A 19,975-nucleotide genomic window follows, 5' to 3' on the forward strand; every position below is an offset into this window, starting at 1 on the left:
GTCAAGAAACCGGGGTGCCTGGTTGGCTCAGTCAGTTAAGCGACAAACTTTGACTCAGGTCATGATCTTGCGGTTCATGGGTTCAAGCCCGCATTGGGCTCTGTGCTGACAGCTCAGAGCCTGGAGCCTGCTTCGGGTTCTGTGTCTCCCTCTCTCTCTGCCCCTCCCCTGCTCTCTCTCTCTCTCAAAAATAAATAAACATTAAAACAAATTTTAAAAAAAGTCAAGCAACACATTTCATAACAAGATGGTAAATGGGACAAACTCACCTCCTAAAATTAGTCTCAGAGTGAGTCAAAAATCAAAACCTAATGATATCCTGTCTCATTAAGAAGGTATCTAAAACAAAACAAAAAAAAAATGCTAAAAAGATAAAAAGAGAACAAGGTGATAGCTTAAATATGGGGAGGGAGGTGAGGAAAAGAAAGACAATTAAAGATGATTCAACATGTCATTATTGTATTTGTTATTTTTTAACCTGGGCCACTTAGAGGATCACAGTACTATATATTTAGAAGGGAAGATGATCTACCTTGATGCTCTAGAATTATCAGTACTTTCTTTTCTTTTTAATTTTTTTGATGTTTATTCATTTTTGAGAGACAGAGACAGAGTGCTAGTGGGGGAGGGGCAGAGAGAGAGAGACACACACACACACAGGATCTGAAGCAGGTTCCAGGCTCTGTCAGCACAGAGCCCAAATGCAGGGCTTGAACCCACAAACCGCGAGATCATGACCTGAGCCAACATCAGACATTTAACTGACTGAGCCACCCAGGCACCCCATCAGCACTTTATTTTCCACTACTGAGTTATCTTTGCCAAAATTCCTTTGCCAGCAGTATGTTTCCATGGAAGAAAAATTGCTTCTTAAGGTAGGATTTTTTTTTAATATCACAAACTCCTTTCATCTATCTCTTCTTCCATGACATACAAATGTGAATTCCATAGTATCTTATTGTATACCAAGAAACAAGTGCAGTATTTACAGAAATTACTAAAGGAAGTACGTCTGTTCAATAGATAGGAATTGGCTATTAAAAGCCAAGCAATGTTCTAGGCACAGGTAATAAAAGCATGAAAAAAGGCACGGTTACCGAGGAACTCACGAACTATTAGGAGAGTTGACGTGCAAATGGACCTGTGTTTCAGTCCAATAAAATAAACAGGCGATGGCAGTGGACACAGAGTTCCAGGGTGATGGCAAGAAGGGAGCTTGTTAAAAGCCTAAGCAGGCTGGGCACCAAGACTGTTTTCAGAAATTGTTATCCTGACCTGCTGAAGACTACAGAGAGAAAAAGAAACAGAAAGCCTGCAATGGAGCAGGAGAAATGGAGAAAGGTAAAGAAAGAGAAAGATTGTCTAAGAGAAGCTGGGTTATTATAAACCAGCTAGGACTTCAGGGACATCATAGTTCATCAAATTTAAATTATCCAAAGTACTAATTGTCATTATTACTATCTTTGCCAACACAAAAAAGAAGAAATCTAAATGAATTCTGTGATTCACTTGATAGTTTTCAAAAATTGGAAAAAGACTGCCTGGAAGCAGTTCCAAAATGAAGCATTAAGACAATGAAAATCTCACCTGTGCTCCCTCCATGCTGTGTTTAGAAACTTGTATACATTAAAAAAAAAAGAAACTTGTATACAATATAGAACAAGAAGGACTATACAGAAGACAGAAGGAAGCTCTTTGGACTGTTTTGCATATTGGATGCCTTACTGAGACTAGCATTTTTAGCATCCTGTCCTACCTGAGCTTGCTTTAGCTTTCTTCAACTTTTCATATGGCTTTTTTTTGATGCATTTTACTCCTCTGTTTCTGAAATGTTTCCTTTGTATAAAATATAACCAACAATTTCTGTCTCCTCCTGTTTTTTTTTTTTCTTTTCTGGAAATAGTTTTAACTCTTTAAAGCAAAGCAACACTTTCTAAATAATTTATACTGTTAAGGATTTCACTATTTAAAATATTGTTGAAAAAATAAAATATTGTTGAAAAACACAATACAGAGAAAATATTGAATATTTATCTTTTTAAATTGTTTTTGCTTTTTTGGGTCCTTTGTTTTTCCACATCAATTTTAGATCAGCTTTCCAATTCCTAAAACAAACAAACAAACAAACAAGCAAACAAAAAACCTAATAGGTCTTTTACTGGAATTGTGTTAAACCTACTAATCAATTTAGGAAGGACTATATATTAATAACACTATATATCTCTACTTATTTAGATAATTTTTACTTTCTCTCAACAATGCTTTGTGCTTTTAAAAAAAATTTTTTTAACGTTTTATTTATTTTTGAGACAGAGAGAGACAGAGCATGAACGGGGGAGGGGCAGAGAGAGAGGGAGACACAGAATCGGAAGCAGGCTCCAGGCTCTGAGCCATCAGCCCAGAGCCCGACGCAGGGCTCGAACTCGCGGACCGCGAGATCGTGACCTGAGCTGAAGTCGGCCGCTTAACCGACTGAGCCACCCAGGCGCCCCGACTTTGTGCTTTTAAGTATAGAAGCCTTGCATGCCTGTTGTTGAATTTATCCCTAAATACTTAATTCATTTGGTACTATTGTGAATGGTACGGTTTCTTTAATTTCAATTTCTGAATGCTCATTTTTAGTAAATAAAAATACAATATATATTTTTAATGTTTATTTATTTTGGAGAGAGAAAGGGTTGGCGGGAGGGGTGGTCAGAGAGAGAGAGGGAGACAGAGAATCCCAAGCAGGCTCTGCACTGTCAGCACACTGGGGCTCTAACTCAGGAACCATGAAATCATGACCTGAACTAAAATTAAGAGTCAGATGCTTAACTGACTGAGCCACTCAAGCGCCCCTAGAAATTTTTATATGTTAATCATATACCTGCAAACTTGCCAAACTCACTTATTAGTTCTAATAGCTTTACAGATTACATCAGATTTTGTAGAGATTATATTTTATTGTTTTTTTATTTTAATTCTAGTATAGTTAATATAGAGTGTTATATTAGTTTCAGGTGTACAATATAGTGATTCAACAATTCTATATACATTGTTTAGTGCCCGTGATGATAAGCGTACTCTTTAATCCTGATCACCTATTTCTCCATCCCACCACCCACCTCCCCTCTGGCAACCATCAATTTGTTCTCTATAGTTAAGAGTCTGTTTCTTGGTCTGTTTGTCTCTTTCTTTTTGCCTTTGTTCATTTTTGTTTGTTTCTTAAATTCCACATATGAGTGAAATTGTGTGGTATTTGTCTTTCTCTGACTGACTTATTTTGCTTAGCATACTACTGTCTAGCTCCATCAATATTGTTGAAAATGGCAAGATTTCATTCTTTTTATGGATGAATAATATATATATTCTTTATCTGTTCATCTACCAATGGACATTTGACATTTGGGCTGCTTCCACAGTTTGGCCATTATAAATAATGCTGCAATAAACATAGGAGTGCATATATCCTTTGGAACTAGTGTTCTTATAATGTTTGGATAAGTACCCACTAGTGGCATTACTGGATCATATGTAGCTCTATTTTTAGTTTTTTGAGGAAGCTTCATATTCTTTTCCACAGTGGCTGCACCAGTTTACATCTCATCAACAGTGCATGAGAGTTCCTTGTTGCTTCTTGTGTTTTTGAGGTTAGCCATTCCAACAGGTGTGAGGTGATATCTCATTGTAGTTTGGATTTTCATTTCCCTGATAATGAGTGATGTTGAGCATCTTTTTATGTGTCTATTGCCCATCTGTATATCTTCTTTGGAGAAATGTCTGTTCATATCTTGTGCCCATTTTTTAACTGGATTATTTGTTTTGTGTAGGTGTTGAGTTATACATACAGTATTATGTTGTATGTGAATAAAGAAAGTTTTATTTCTTCCTTTCTAATGTGGATGTCATTTATTTCTTTTCCTTGCTTTATTGCAAAGACTAGAATCTCCCATCCAATATTGAATAGAAGTGATGAGAATAAACTTTCTTGTCTTGTTTCTGATCTTAAGAGGAAAGTATCCAATTTTTTTTTTACTGTTATATGATCCCAGCTGTAAGTTATTCATAGATGTCCATTATCAGATTGAGATTGAGGCAGTTCTCTTATATTCTGAGAGTTTTTAAACTCAGAATACATGTTGGATTTTTTAAACTATTTTTCTGCATCTATTCAGATTATAATATGTTTTATTTCCCTACTAATGTAATAAATTATGTTGATTCATTTTTTTAATGTTTATTTTTGAGAGAGAGAGAGAGAGTGAGCACGTGTGAATGCGAGGTGGGGGCAGAGAGAGAGAGGGACAGAGGATATGAAGTGGGCTCAATGCTGACAACAGACAGCCCAAATGTGGGATTGAACTCTTGGACTGTGAGATCATGACCTGTGCCGAAGTTGGACACTTTACTGACTGAGCCACCCAGGCACCCCTGTTGATTCATTATTGAATGTTAAAAATCAATCTTATACTTCAGGGATGAATACACTTAGTCACAATATGTCAGTTGGATTTGATTAGCAAAAACGTTGTTTAAGAGTGTTGTATCTATACTCATGAGAAGTATTGGTTATTGGTATGTTGTGTTTTTATTTTCATTTGATTCAAAATGGTTTTCAGTTTTCATTTTTTTCTCTTTGATCCATTGGTTATATAATATTGCATTACTTAGATTACAAATATTTAGGAATTTTAAAATATTTTTTATTGATGTCTAATTTAATTGTGTGTTGTTTTATGACCTGGAATTCAATTTGCCATATAAAATGCAAGATGTTTAGTCAATTTGAATTTTAGGTAAACACTGAATAATTTTTGAGTGTAAGTATATTTTAAGTATAACATGGGGCATGGTTATACTAAAAAAATTATTTGGTAAAACAAATGAAAAGACAGGTCACAGACTGGGAGAAAATATTTGCAAAAGACATATCTGGTAAAGAACTGTTATCTAAAATATACAAAAAAACATCTTAAAACTCAATAGTAATGAAACAAATCATCTGAATAAAAAATAGGCCAAAGACTTTAACAGACACTTCACCAAGAAAGATATACAGGTATCAAATAAACATATGAAAAGATATTCCATACCCAATGTCCTTAGAGAACTATAAATTAAAGCAACAATGACATACCACTACGTATCTATTATAATGGCCAAAATTCAGAACACTCACACCACCAGATGCTGGTGATGATGTGGAGCAGCAGACACATTCACCATTGTTGAGAATGCCAAATGGTGCACACACTAGGAGAGACAGTTTGGTGGTTTCTTAAAAAACTATACATATTCTTATTGTAAAATCCAGCAATCTCACTCCTTGGTATCCCGTAGGAATTAAAAATTTATGTCCACACAAAAATTTGTAGAAGGAGGTTTATAGCAGCATTATTCATCGTTGCCAAACTTGGAAGCAACCAAGATGTCCTTCAGTAGCTGACAAAGAAACAGTGGTACATCCAAACACTGGAATGTTATTCAACGCTAGGAAGAAATGAAATATTAAGCCATGAAAAGACATGGAGGAACCTTAACCGTGTATTGTAAGTAAAAGAATCTGATCTGAAAAGCCTATGTACCATATGATTCCAACTACGTGGCATTCTAAAAAAGGCAAAACTGTGGAGATAGTAAAAGACCAGTGGTTCCCAGGGGTTGGTGGTGAGGAAGAGATGAATAGGTAGAACACAGAATTTTTAAGGCAGTGAATACATTCTGAATGACATTATCGTGGTGGCTACATGTCATTATACACTTATCCAAACCTATAGAAAGTACACCACCTAGAGTGAACAGTAATGTAAACTATGTATGTGGGTGATATGATGTATCAATGTAGGTTCATCAGTTGAAAAAAATACGTACCACTCTGGTGCCAAATGTTGATAATAGGAGAGCGTGTGCATGTGTGGGTGCAGGGAACACGTCGGGTATCTCTACCTTTCTCTCAATTGTGTTGTGAACCTAAAACGACTTAAAAAAATAAAGTCTGTAATAAAACCTAAGTATCATTTGATATTTATCTGAAATTCAAATACAAGTGTGTGTCCTTTTTTGGCTGTTGTTAAACTGGCATCTTACGTAAATATGGTGAATGTTCTGTATGTATTTGAAAAAACAAACCAACATATTCTGTTACTGGTTTTTTTTTTTTAAGTTTCTTTTTATTTATTTATTTATTTTTAATTTTTTTAATGTTTATTTATTTTTGAGAGAGAGAGAGACAGAGACAGATCTCGAGAGGGGAAGGGCCAGAGGGAGGGAGACACAAAATCTGAAGCAGGCTCTGAGCTCTGAGCTGTCAGCACAGAGCCTGATGTGCGGCTCAAACTCACAAACCACGAGATCATGACCCAAGGTGAGCTCGGACACTTAACCGACTGAGCCACCCAGGCGCCCCATCTTTTTATTTATTTTTGAGAAAGAGAAAGTGAGTGGAGAAGGACAGAGAGAGAAGTAGACAGAATCCCAAGGAGGCTAGGTGCTGTCAGTGTACAGCCTGATGTGGGACTCAAACTCAACAACTGACTGAACCATCCAAGTGCTCCTTCTGTTATTGTTGAATGAAGTGTTCTCTAAAAATTAATCAAGTTAAGCTTGGGTGATAGTGTTTTTCAGTCTACCATATCCTTGCTAATTTTCTGCCTGTTTGTTTTATTAAGAATTGAAGGAGAGGTATTGAAATATCTACTTATATTTGTGAATTTGTGTATTTCTCCTTGAAGTTGTATCAGTTTTTGCTTTTGAGTATTTGAAGTTCTGTTATCAGTGCATAAGTGTTTAGAGTTGTTGGTTGGTTCTTCCTGATGAATTGACTTCCTTTATCATGATGAAATGAGATTCTTTTTCCTGAGTGATATTCTTTGCTTTGAAATCTACTTTGATATTATTAATATGACCTCACCAGCTTTGTTTTGATGAGCTTTAGCGTGGCATGTTTTTTCTTTATTCTTTTACTTTTATCATGTTTGTCTTCATATTTAAATTAAGTTTTCTATAACTTATAACTGGGTTTTGTTTGTTTATATTCAGTATGCCTGTTTCTTCCTTTTAATGGGGGGTGTTTATTTACATTTGATGTGATTATTCGTATGATTAGTATAAATCATCATCTTGATACTTGTTTCTGTTTACTGATGTGGAAATGTTGGGGTTCAGAGTGAATGGCAAGAAAGAGTTCTTGAGACACCTTCGGTGAAAATAGGTGGTTTTATTATAGCACAGGGCAGAATATAGCACATATCCATAGGCAGAAAGAGCTGCACTGGATTGTGAGGAGCGATTGATTATATATACTTTCAAGTTGGTAGGGGGTTGGGGATAGCAGAAGTCTCTAAGGCATTTTGGAAGCAAGGTTTCCAGGATCTTGAGGGGGCTAGCTATTACTAGGAAAATGTCATTTATTACTGTCTAATAAGCATTAGTCATGAGACTTTTCAGATACATATCAGTGGGCTATATGCTTGGAGGATGATTGCTAACATGTATCTTGGGGGCTAAAGATAAAGGAAGTTTCCAAAGGAATTTTTGTATGTTAAAGGAGACTTGCAGTATCCTGGAGGTCAGGATAATGTTAAGGTTGCCTTTAGTCCTTCACAAAGTGTTAACATTGAGGCAGTTGAATTCCTAGAGGAAGGTCACTCTGACTGTCTCAAGGAAATTTAATTTTTTTCTTTTGCCTTTGTTCCCCACATCATTTATCTCATCTGTTCTTCACTGATGACTTTTTTCAAATTTTTCTACCATCTTTTGGATTTAGTATAACTATAATCCACTTAATCTTTGTTGGTTTATTACTTATAACTCTTTGTTTTGTTACACTAATGGTTGTTTTAATATTTTACATCTTTAATTTATCACAGTCTACCTGCAAGTGATATGATATAATATCATGTAAACTCTTGAAATCTTAAGGTAGTATACTTTCATAATTTCCCTCCCTCACAGATTTTCACCTTTATATACAATATATACTCCACGCCACATTGTTATTATTTTTTTAAACTCTAAGCCCTCTGAAGATAGTCATCATGTCTACTGTGCTTCTATTGAATATTCTATTGAATATCTCTTGCCTAGCTTACCGCTTTATATGAAATAACTACTTAGTTAATATTTTGAGCATGAAACAATAAAAAAAGAATGAAAGGACAGTATTTTAAATTAGTATTGTTTTTATATTCTTTCTTATAATATACTCTGAAGGGTTTCACAGACACATTTTTTTAACATATAGAATGCAGTGACAAGAACTATTTTAATATTCTTTTTTTTTTCCCCTGAAAGAAAGAGTGCATGTAAGCAGGGGAGGGGCAGAGGGAGAGGTAGAGAGAGCGTCCAGCATGGAACCCTACCTGAGGCTCAATCTCATAACTGTGAGATCATGACCTTAGCCCAAATCAAGAGCTGAATGCTTAACCAACTAACCCGCTCAAGTGTCTCTAATATTCCTGTTTAAGTCTTTCATTTATGTCAGTTCTGGCTCAGTTTTGATTCACTGATTTTCTTCCCTGTTATGGTTTATATTTTCCTGCTTCTTTGCATGTCTGAAAAACTTTGCTTGTATGCCAGGAATTGTGAAGATTACCTTGTTTGATGCCACATGGTTTTGCATTCCTATGTACAGGTGACCCTTGAATACAACTGGAGTTATAGGTACCAACCCCTTGCACAGTCAGAAACCTGTGTATAACTTTTAGCTCCCTGAAAAATTAACTATTAATAGCTTACTGTTGACCAAAAGCCTTACCAATAACATAAACAGCTAATTAACACATTTTTGTATGTGTTTGTATATATATGTATATACATATACATATACATATACATATACATATACATATACATAGAAAGAGAGAGAGAGAGAGAATGTTATTCAAAAATCATAAGAAAGAGAAGATACATTAACAGTACCACATTGTAAAAGAATTAGTGTGTAAGTAGACCTGTACAGTCCAAGCTCATGCTGTTCAAGGGTCAAGTATACATTATGGAGCTTTATACTGGGGCACAGTTAGGTTACATATTAACTGTTTGATCCTATAGGTCTTTTACTAGTTTTTTTTGGTTTGTTTTTTGTTTGGTTTTTTTTGTTGTTTTTTTTGTTGTTGTTTTTTTGGTTTTTTTTTTGGTAGGAGCAGAGCATCATTTAATCTAGTGCTAATTATTCCTCATTTCTGAAGTAAAAAAACCTTTCTGAGTATTCTAACCAATGGCTGTGAATTTTAAAGTTTTTCCTTAAGGCTTTTTGGAGCATGCTCTGTTCTTTATATGAGCCCAGTGTACTGTTCCCTGTAATTCATTTGGATGATGCTTTTGTCTCCTTAAGATAGCATCAGTGCATGCACTGATCATTATTCTGCAGATTGCTAGAGTGAACTCTCTCTGTTGATCTCCAGAATTCTCTCTGTGAAGCTCTTTCATGTCCACTGCTCTGTTTTGTGAACTCTAGCTGTTGAGTTTCATGGACCCTTTACTCTGTCTCTTTCAACTCAGCCAAATCTGCCTGATGCCAAATTCCCTCTCTCTGAGCCATTTGTTGTAAACTCTCAAGTCGGTCATCTGGAGCAACTGTAGGGCTCACTTAAGTTGTCTTGTCTTGTGCCTGTTCTGATATCATGGTATCATCTGTGTCATTTAGTGATTGTTTTTTTTTTTACTCAGTAATGTAATTACCAGTTCTTTCCATTTTGTTATATGTGGAACTAAGTCATAATTTTTAAGTCACTTCATCATATTACATAATTTGAGTATAGTATGGATATTTTGCCATTCTTTTTGATGAGCATTTTTTCTTAATATTTTGCTATTATAAGCAAGATGTGATGACTACCCATGTATATGCTTTCTTATGCAATGATGTGGGTATTTCTCTAGGACAGGTAATAATCAGTGATGTGATCTGATGTGGGGTCTGGAAGCAAATGGTCAAGAAAGAATTCTTCGGACTTTTTAATGCAAAAAAACGTGGTTTTATTAAATCATGAGGACTGGTTTTGTGGGTAGAAATTGCTGCAATGGGACTGTGAGAAGGGATTGATTATATACTTTAAAGTTGAGGGGTGGAGACAAAGGAAGTTTCCAAAAGGATTTTTGTATGTTAAAGAAGACTTACAGGATCCTGGAGGCCTGGCTATTGTCAAGCTAAGGTTGTATTTTGCCTCTAGCAAAACATTAACATTAAGACAGTTGGGAGTTCCTGGAGGCACTCTCTTCTACCTGCCTCAAGTATTTGTCAATAGGCTATAAATTGTAAGAAGATTTAATTTTATCTGTATTTCTTTTGTCTTTGTTCTTCACATCAATGAGTGGCAATTCAAAATTTATGGAGTCAAACTACTTTTCTGGTAGCTGTACCATATACACTCTCCCAACAAAATATAGAAGTAACATTTCTTCACAGCTCATTATATCCCCCAATGAATATAATAAAAGATTACAACTTCATTAAAATTATGCATGAAATATCATGTGTGTTTCCTCTCTAATGAAATATATGTTCACTTATTTGCCCATTTTTAAATAGAATATTTGTCTTATTGTTTTCAAAAGAATATATCTGGGAAAAATAAACCCATTGTCCCAATCAAAGGAGGAATGCAGAGACTGGAGCACAGTAAAGCAAGGCTTTAATCAACGTTCTTGCAAGAACAGGTGTGTCTGATGGACAGGCACGCTTGGGGTGGTTACAGTAGGCAATTTATCTCCTAATGTGAAGTCCCTTCTCTGAATCCTCATTGGCTGAGTACTACAGAGGTTATAGCCTTACCCAGAGGCACCTATGCCCATGTAAGGCCAAAAAGTAGTCTGACTGGAACAAATGTACATTCCCTGAGATGACGCAGACTTCAGTTTTTGGTACATGCTCATTGCAAAGCCTGCGAAAAATAAGCCCTTAAAATGGTGAGGTGGAAGAAGAACCAGGAAGTGAAGTGTCTAAGGGCTTGGGACTCCATTGGGCGGGGGGAGGGGTTTGTACATATTTCTAATAGGTTGTAAACCTATTGTTAACTAGACAGCACAGCTTTTACTTGGTATTTCTGAAAACGAATCATCTCATTTACTTCTCACAATACCCTATATATTTCTCTATTTCTAAATATGCATGTATGAAAATTGTTACATACTCTAAATATTTTCATGCAGGGTTTCACTTTTTGTGTCTGCTTTAGAAAGCTTTTTCTTACTTAAAATTCATAAACGTATATTAAAATATTTTCTTCTAGTATGTTGTGGGTAAGATTTGTACATTCAAGTTTGGATACACCCATACTTTGTTTTGGTAAAAGGTGTAAGCTAGGGCTCTAAATTCTTTTTTTCCCTTTCAAACATCTAGGCAGTTTTCTCAACACAGTTAATTGAACAAGACATCCTTTAAAACTGATGTGAAATGTCCCCTTTCTTGATGCTATATCTTCACAGACACAGCCATGGTTTTGAAGGTTTTCACCAACGTTCTCTCGTTTATCCTCGCTGTGGTATTGTGAGCTAAGCTCATTAGATAGTATTGCTGCCTCCTTTTTCAGTGTGAAGAAAACGAGGCTCTGATTTATTTGCTTAAAGCTAAACAGCTCTCATGAAACTGAGTAAGCATTCAAATTCCAGTGTTTGACCTCCAAATCCTATGCTCCATTCCTTACTCTAAGGTCACGTCCAGTTTGTTTTTGTGATTTCTTGGCTCAGTGTGATTTTTAAATAGCTTCAGGCTCTAGACAGAATGGTTCTACCTTCCCTCCTGAAAGGACATAATCGCAGATAACGTTTGATCTCAGATAACTCAGGCACTTGATAACATGTCAAAAACTCTACATGTCTCTTTAGAATCCCAGTCCCAATTTTTAGGTCATGGAGACACAAACACAAATCAATATGCTCAGTTCCCTGGAGTACACATACAAATTAAACAATAATAACTCAGGGGTTTCTTATTTTATGTACATTCTGAACTCCTTTCCTTTGCTGTGAGGATTTACAGAACTTGAAAGACACAGCTAAAAGAATTGGAAGAATGAAACCGTTTAGCTGCCTCCGAAGACCACAGTCCCAGAAGCTTTTTATCGTTAATGAACGTGCCCCTGTAAATGATTGTGCATCACCATCCATTTTCACATATGTGGCTGATGAGTATGTGAAATGAGGGTTCATTAAAAATAAAAGCAAAGCAATTAGAAGGACTGCAAGACAAAGATCAACACCCATTATCAGAGAGAGGAAAATGGTATGCTAAAAGAAGTATTTGCTTTTCAACTAGTTTCAATCTACTGCAGGCTATGAAATGATAATCTCTGCTTATGTTTTTTTCTAGTAAATGTCAGCTATGTCATTTCTGTTTACAGATGAGTGGGTTTCAATCTTGAAATGTTTATTCCCTGCCTCTATCATAGAAAGAAAAAGATTTTCCTAGCTTGCCTCTGGGAAAGCAATATTGTCTGCATTTGTATTCTGAACTAGACTAAGGGGGAAAAACATTGAAACAGGGAATTACTCTATATGTCTGATTGGATTGCAGTTTTGAGAACTGCAAAGCAGGTTTCATGCTAATAGAGAAAGAGCGAGGAAGCGAGAGAGATTATATATTCCTCTACTGTGGTATAAAGGTGACATCAGGATGTAAAATGCACGGGTGAATGGTTTTCAGCCCTACTTTTTACCTTTTGATCTCAACTGCCATCTTAATATATTGAGTTGAATGTCCAACCTTTGGATCCAGATATGGAAATATTTACTATTGTGCATTTTTTGGAGCTAGATTTTTATATTTTTATGTTTTGGATTTTTATTTTTGAGATTGAGAGAGAGAAAGAGAGTAGGGGAGAAGCAGAGAGAAGGGGCAGAGGATCCAAAGCAGGCTCCACACTGACAGCAGAAGGTCCTATGCAGTGCTCAAACTCAGGAACCTTGAGATCATGACCTAAACTGAAGTCAGATGCTTAAGCAACTGAGCCACTTAGGTGCCCCTGGAGCTAGATTTTTAGAGTCTACCTATTAAATATCCATTTCTTTATAGGTGAATTTGTACAGAAAGAAAATGGATTATGATTATATCATTGAAATACATTTTACTATTGCAAAGATAGTTCTCTCCTATCAAACTGTAGCATGATACACAAGATAATGATAGCACCATAATGACAAGAGTCTTGATATTAATAAGAAATTAGAATTGTGGCAAATAAATGGAGATACACCTAACTGGAAGTTTTCTTAGTTTGTGAAACCAAACCTGTGGCAAAATAGTTTAAAGTTTGTCAGCATCTAGGCAGATTATCTGCTTAATTGTCTTTTGCGGTTGGACTTTGGATAATAGCATGGAGTACACGTTTGCAGAAGGAAACAATTGTTTATAACAGGTTATATTTTGCATTAGTAAATAATCCATTTCACTTTAAAATATGTTTAAACCACATAAAAGAGGAAAACTTGTTTGTGATATTACGTTTCAGAAATGAATGCTGTGAATCTTGTGTAAAATTCCTTTAAGTCTATATATTTATTATTTTGAGTTTCTTGGACAACTGTTTACCATGATAAACCTTGCTAATTATACCTTCCTTTATGATATAAATATTTGCACGTCAATACAAACTTTTTGTGAACTACCAAGTATTTCTTTTGTAAGCATAAATATTTTAATGGAATGGTTTCTATCTGGAGGTTCTGCTTTGGTTTCTCTAGACCTTTTTTTGGAAACTGATTTCCACCATATTTGCCACCATCGCTGGAAGTGTACACTATGGCCTAGCTTGTGTGACAGGATGAAACTGAGGACAGCTTTCCAGGTCATTCCTGAGGTCTCTCCTCACACATACTCAGGAATGGCCACTGCTGGAGAAATAGGCTAATAAGAGAGTTCATACCTTGTCCTTTCAAAATAACTGAAAGAAATGATAACAGTGAGCCAGTATTGAAAGCCAAAACTTTTAATTTTCAAGAGTCATGCTTTTTCAGAGAAGAAAAAAATTCAAATCAACAAAACCAAACCTCAAACACAGGAACGATAACATGTAGTTTCCACCTACATGTGTAAAATGCACAGTGTATATACAAGCAGGGCCTGGAATGCATGCCACTTCATCCATAACCCTCCAAGTTCTATGCCCCTTTTACATTACCACTGTCACATTCTATGTTTTAGTCCAATTAAAAAAATTGTTTTTAACATTTATTTATTTTTGAGAGACAAAGCATGAGCAGGGGAGGGGGAGAGAAAGAGGGAGATACAGCACCTGAAGCAGGCTCCAGGCTCTGAGCTGTTTGTTAGCACAGAGCCTGATGCGGGGCTCCAGCTCACGAACTGCAAGACCATGCATGACTTGAGCTGAAGTTGGATGCTCCACCAACTGAGCCACCGAAGCACCTCATATTATAGTCCAGTTTTAATTTCAGGCTTAACCCAACTTTACCTCTAGTGGGAATGGAAGAGGCTAATAGGAATATTTTCCTTGGACCATCTATTCTTCAGAGAAGGCTCTATCCTCCCAGCAGTATAATAGGGAAAGATAGGAGAAAATAGGCGGAGAGGGAAAGGTTAGGACCTGAGGTCCCTGAGTGGGGAAAAACCTAATTAAAATAAATAAGCCATAAAACTTATGTTACAGGAAGTACAGAAGGACCATAGTCTAACTCCTCACACAATGGAATCGAGCAAATCAGGAATGGACAACCCAGGGGTGCCTGAGTGGCTCAGTTTGTTAGAAGACCCACCTCAGCTCAGGTCATGATCTCACAGCTCATGAGTTCAAGCCTCACGTTGGGCTCTGTGCTGACAGCTTAGAGCCTGGAGCCTGCTTCAGATTCTGTGTCTCCCTCTCTCTGCCCCTCCCCTGCTTCCACTCTGTGTCTCTCTCTCAAAGATAAATAAAGATTAAAAAAAAAAAAGGAATGGACAACTTAGCACCTAGAGTTATCGAGCCAATAAGGGTAGGACCCAAAAAGGAACGAGGGGGAAGGGAAGGGAAGGGGACCAACCAAAACCCTATAAAAGAAAGTCCCTTGCCTATAGTTGGGGGCATCACTTTTGAATGTCCCCTCTCTGTGAAAAGAGCTTGCATACTATTCTTACTTTCTGACCTATACCCTAATAAACTTGCCTGCTGCTCATTTTATTCTGTGTCCACCATTCTTCCAAGCGGCAAGACAACAAACCTGAGTATTGAGGTAAAAAAAATCCTGCAGCAAAAGGAACATAAGCACTTTCAGGTAGCAAACATGTGATGCAAAACTCCTTGATCATGGTAATCATCTGATAATTGATCAGTAATGTTATTGAACTGAATAGCATTTTTTGACATGAAAAACTCATATCAAGGCTGTACATATATGCATCCCCAAATTGAAGGAACAGGAATTAACTTAATACAAAAATTCTATGGACATTTCCTCTTGAGTCGCTAGACACAGGAGCAGACTTGGTATTTGTGCTTTATGATTCTGGTACATTGTGAGTGCTCAACCAGCAGAAAATTATAATTGTCAGGATGGAAAACCTCTTCATTACAATGATGTGGTATCAGTGTGAATTTATTGTTTTTTTTAAATGTATATATCCATAAAACTACTCATGTGTCTAAATGTATCTCCACTTATTTTTTATCAAAATGAAAATTTTATATCTATGCAATTTAGTTTCTCTGTTTTGAAACATATGCATCAGCTTAAACAGTAAATGATCTTCATTCCATGTACCCAAATATAAAAAATTAAGCTTCAGTTCTACCATGTGTTGGATAGTTCAATATGTCATATTGAAGATTGTTTTTGTTAAACTGTTTTAGTATAATGATTACTAACTCTAGATTTTTCTATAGAAAAATGAATTTGAATTTGAAAAGAAAAGCAAATGTAAAGTTCAAAAGGATAGCATATTGAAACACCACTTATTAATCATGATTAATTAAACTACGGTGAGAAAATCGGTGCGGCAAAACCTATATTGAAATGTGTATAAGTTGGAAAATGGAGCTCCTCACTTAGCAAACCTTCCAGAAAGTTGCACCAGGAATTGACACTTAGCAAAAAACCTTTTGAAGTCTCTTTAATCTTTCTTGGAGGATGAGCATTTTAACAATCAACATGTCGCAACCCAAACATGTTTGTTGTCCTTATCCACGAAACGTGTTTCTTTTCCACTGTTTACTTACTGCAGCAGTTGTTACCCCCTGCCATTTGACAGGCATTACAGGCACTTCCCTTACCATACTTCCTTCCCACAGCCAAACATCAATCTTAGTACTATTCTTTTCCACCAGGCATTCACATCCATCCACTTCTCTGTAGCCTCCAAATCACTTTGCTTGAACAGGCCATCTGAATTACTGCAAACCTCAAGTCTCCCATATTGATTTTCCTTTCCCATGTGTAAAATATAGTCAGAACTATTCTCTAACATGCAACCATGATCGTATTCTCCTGCTTAAAACCATTTAGCAGTTAAATACCCTGAAAATAATCCCCAAACTTCATGACATGGCTTATGAGACTAAGCTTTATAGCCCCTTTCCACCCTGAATTCAGCCACCAACCTCCCTCCCTCATGTACTACTGTTCCACTCAACTCTTCCAGCGTTTCTGAACTTCTTGCATCTTCTAGAATTACACAAACTTTTATACCTACGGGCATTAGCACATGCTTTTCTCTGCCAGAAAAACTCATGGTCCTGACACAAAAATTCTTATTTACCTAATTTCTATTCACTATATATATATATATATATATATATATATATATATATATATATATTTTTTTACTTTAAAACCCTGATCTCTCTCGCACATAAACACAACTGAGAAAAAAATGTTTCATGTAACAATACTCACACTTTTTAAAAAAATTTAGATAGAGTCCAAGCAGGGAAGAGGGGCAAGGGACAGAGAAAGAGAGAGAGAGAGAGGATCTCAAGCAGGCTCCATGCTCAATGTGGGGCTGACATGGAGCTTGATCCCACAAACCTGGAACCATGATCTGAGTCAAAATCAAGAGTTGGATGCTCAATTGACTGAGCCACCAGGTGCCCCAATACTCATACGCTTTATGTACAGTACATCTATAGTGTCTGTTCTCTTCTCTTCTTGATTTGCTAAATTGATTTTTACAGGCTCCAATTTGAAAAATATGACTTAAAGATCATTTACTTTAGGAAGTCTTCTTTGATCCTTTAAACTAGCTTGATGCTCGTGTTCTGATTCCCTTAGATCCTGTACTCTCATATTATAGCACTAGACACATTTGGGATTAATATTTGTGTAACTTTCTACCTTTGCCAAAGAACATACAGAGAAGGCAGGCACGGTGCTATCCTGGTCAACATCATGCATTTTGCACCGAGTACAGTACCTGCCATGTAAGTGCTTAAAAGATTAAAGTTGAATGATAATAAATTGATGGGCAAAATCCTGATCTCTTTGAACTATTCACACTGTAAAAAATCAAGATTATTATTATTTTTTTTAATCCTAAGTAAGAAATCTAGGGGTAAGTGATTTCAAGTATATCTTCAAGAAAAGAAAGAGGTATGACAAAATTTTAAAGAAAAGGTTGAAAATTATAGTAAACAAAAAAAAAAGAGAGAGAAACATGTCTTTTTGGCAGTCCTAAGGATGGCTATATTTCATCTTGTTTATACTTTTGTGTATGGGTTATGAACTACAAAATGCCAACTCACACTGGGAGGATATCCTGAGAGCAGCATATTATCTCTAGCTATTGTTCTGATGGAATGTGTCCTGAGGGAAATAAGGCATGTACTTTAACATTTAAAACTTAAAACAATTAGTCTTTCTTTTTGTATAAACATTTCAAAAAAGCTGCATTCCCAATTTATGAGTCAGAGGTGACCATAAGTTTGCTTACTTTTAATTCTGAGTGTGAGGAGAAGCATTAACTTTTTACCCAGCTTCATTCTATATTTTGGTATGACTTGCCAAGATTTTTCATACACATTTGTCACCTTGATTTAGCTATTTCTAACTCCTTAAATTTTTATAGTGAATTGATTGAACTTTGAAAAAAAGTTGAGGACATCTTCAGAGATTTTGGGGGGCATCTCTTTTTTGGTGAAAATATTTTCTAATTATTTTCATTATTTTAAACACCGATTTGTGGGAAATTTAATCCACATGTTTCTACTTCATAGGTCATTAAAATGTTGTTGCAAAATAACTTTAAAAACAGCTGTTTCCTTCCTAAGTAATGCAGCTAGGCTTTGAATACCCTATTTTTTGTGTTATGTTTTTTGCCAAACACCAAATGCATGGGCAGGGGAATCAGTGCACCAAGTAGGATACAGTGCTACACTATATTTTTCTTAAGATCGCTATACCACTATATAAGTGATATTAATGAAAATTTATTTCCTCATATAAAGGAATAATTTGAGAAGGCCAAACCAACATAGAAAAATTGAAGTAAAATACTTTAACTCGAGCTAAATAATTATCCCATCTGCATCACTTAGGATAATCTCTGCTTCAAGAAATGAAAACTTTACTGACACTTCCTTAAAGAATAGGGAATATATTATCTCACATAATAGAAACCCAGAGATAAGTCGGGGTATAGGTTGTTTAACTGAGAAATTTGATAATGATGTAAACTATGTGGTTTCTTTCTCTTTTTTAATGTTTATTTATTTTTGAGAGAAAGAAAGCGTGAGTGGGGTACGGGTAGAGAGAGGAAGGGAACAGAGGATCCAAAGCAGGCACTGCACTGATAGTAGAGAGTCCAATGTGGTGTTTGATCTCACAAACTGCGAGATCATGGTCTAAATATTCCCTGTACCCCAGCAAATTTTTCCTCAAATCCCATTGGTGAAAATTGGGTAGTGTGTTCTTTTGTGAACCAAGAGCTGGCAAGAGGAATAAGATTATTGCGTTTAGACAGATAAGACTTAATATTTTGGTTGCCAATGAAGTAGGCTTTCTCTAAGGCTCATGGTCAGTTCATGAAGAGTAGATAATCTGAACAACAGTGGAGATTTGGGGGAAGGAATAGTAAGAATTAATCCTGGGTAGGCAAAGGAAACAAATTAACAAAAAATAGAATGCCTGTAGACTTATTCCTTATAAATATCTCAGTTTGGGTGAATATCATTAAGGATTCAAGTAATTAATATTAACTACACACAGACTGTTTTGTGTAAGATGCCATGCGTCTCATTACATTAAGGAAATTATTATTATTTTTTGAAAGAAGTTAAGGAAATTATGAGCTACATGCTTGTTTTTTTCTGCAGCCTCCAGGAAGTTTTCTAGGCTGTGGGCAATCAGTGTCATGTGAGAAAAGAGAATAATGAGGCTAAACTGAGAAAGAATTGGTGAAGGCATCTGAAGTCCATATCAGAAGTTCAGATTTTACTGAAGAACCATTATTAAGCTTGATTTGTAGTGAGTACAGAGTTGTGACATAGGGAATTTCATTAACCAGACATCAGAATAAGATGATTCTGTCCACTTTCTTCAATAGAATAATCCTTATCTTGTCTGTCCCACCCATCTGAGTCTGTCTTTAGCTTCAATGGTTGATTTTCATCTTCTGATAAGAAAGAAGTGAGAACTTTTGGACAATAATCTGATTCTGTTTTCCCTCTCTCACTGTCTTGGCTAAAAAGGAAACTGAAAGTATAAAATGAGAGGGTGGTTTCAGGTTACTGGGACATTCTTCCTATCCTTTAGAGTTTTTAGATATTTTTAATGTCATAACAATAATAACATGTTTCTTCAAAATAAAAGGTAAACATGAGTTTCTTCCACTTATTAATTAGTCCTTTGATGAACACTAAAGTCCATAAAAGAATGGGGGACAGGAAGAGAGCAGATTTTTAAACATGGAAAGACTACTTAATCTGTAAAATGTGGAGATTAGATCAAATGATCACTGTTCTCTTTCAGGTGTAAATCTGATGATTCCATCTGAGTAGCTGCTTAAAAGCAAGAAAGAATATTGTGCATTTTCCCTTTCTCACTTTTGTTCTATCTGGAAAAGCTTTTCAAGTCA

Source organism: Acinonyx jubatus, chromosome B4 (genome assembly GCF_027475565.1).
Source record: "Acinonyx jubatus isolate Ajub_Pintada_27869175 chromosome B4, VMU_Ajub_asm_v1.0, whole genome shotgun sequence".
Lineage (NCBI taxonomy): Eukaryota > Metazoa > Chordata > Mammalia > Carnivora > Felidae > Acinonyx > Acinonyx jubatus.